The 1,131-nt window shown below is 44.9% G+C and overlaps 1 non-coding gene across 1 annotated transcript; it reads left to right on the top strand.

Annotated features, from left to right (window-relative positions):
• Positions 1-611: 611 nt before the first annotated feature.
• trnak-uuu (transfer RNA lysine (anticodon UUU)) lies at positions 612-684 on the top strand. Its single transcript has one exon. It is a non-coding gene; the product is annotated as a tRNA-Lys (tRNA).
• The last annotated feature ends 447 nt before the right edge of the window (positions 685-1,131 follow it).

Here is a 1,131-nt window from a genome sequence, read left to right as displayed (position 1 = left end):
GATGGGCATATGGAACGAGCTGCCAGAGGAGGTAGTTGAGGCAGGTTCACAACGTTTAAGGGACATTGAACAGGTACATGGATAGGATAGGTTTAGAGGGATTATGGGTCAACACAGGCAGGTGGGACTAGTGTAGTTGGGGTATGTTGGCCGGCATGGGCAAGTTGGGATGAAGGGCCTGTTTCCACGCTGTATGACTCTATGATTCAATGACTGCTGTGACTCTATGACACAGCCGAGATGACATGCTCAAACCTCTTAAATCTGAAATGTAAGTGACGACTCACAGTTTGGGTAACACACCTCGTGATATTGTTCCCGGTGACTGCTGTTCATTTTCTCCCCACACCTCGTAAAGTACAGCTGCCTAGGCCTCAGTTCTAAACACACTGGAGCCACAGGACACTTTGCACAGTGGGCGTGATTCCCTTTAGAACACCAGGTGCTGGAAGGATGAAGCAATTAGTGACATTCACTGACAATCTGCTCGTGGTTTTCAGTCATCTCAAAGAAAGATTTGCCCCACAGCATTGACACGAGCACAAAAGGAGGCAGCAAACCCATCAAGGCATACTCTGCTACTAACTTATGTCATGGATAATCACAGATGAGCCTGGGTAGCTCAGTTGGTAGAGCATCAGACTTTTAATCTGAGGGCCCAGGGTTTAAGTCCCTGTTCAGGTGCTGATTTTAACTGAAGATTTAATCCCGCATTTTATTCATTCTCATAGCAGATATTGTTCTTGATTACATGCATTTATAATATACCTGGTTTGATTTCATAACATGCGCAGTGGTGCAGTGGTGGAGTTGCTGTCTTACAGCGAAAGAGACAATGGTTCAATCCTGACTCCAGGTGCTGTCTGTACGGAGTTTGTACATTCTCCCGGTGATTAAGTGGGATTTCTCCGGGTGCACCTGTCTCTTTCCACACTCCAAAGATATGCAGGTTTGTCAGTTAATTGGCTTCTGTAAATTGTCCCTAGTGTGCAGGATATAACTAGTGTACGGTGTGATTGTTGGTCAGTACAGATTTGGTGAGCTGAAGGCCCTGTTTCCAACTAAACTAAACTAAACTAAACTAAACTAAACTAAACTAAGCTAAATACAAACTAAAGCCAAGCTGATCAC

The sequence above is a fragment of the Rhinoraja longicauda genome, chromosome 15 (assembly GCF_053455715.1).
Source record: "Rhinoraja longicauda isolate Sanriku21f chromosome 15, sRhiLon1.1, whole genome shotgun sequence".
In the NCBI taxonomy this organism is placed as follows: domain Eukaryota; kingdom Metazoa; phylum Chordata; class Chondrichthyes; order Rajiformes; family Arhynchobatidae; genus Rhinoraja; species Rhinoraja longicauda.
This window is presented reverse-complemented; position numbering and strand designations above follow the sequence as displayed.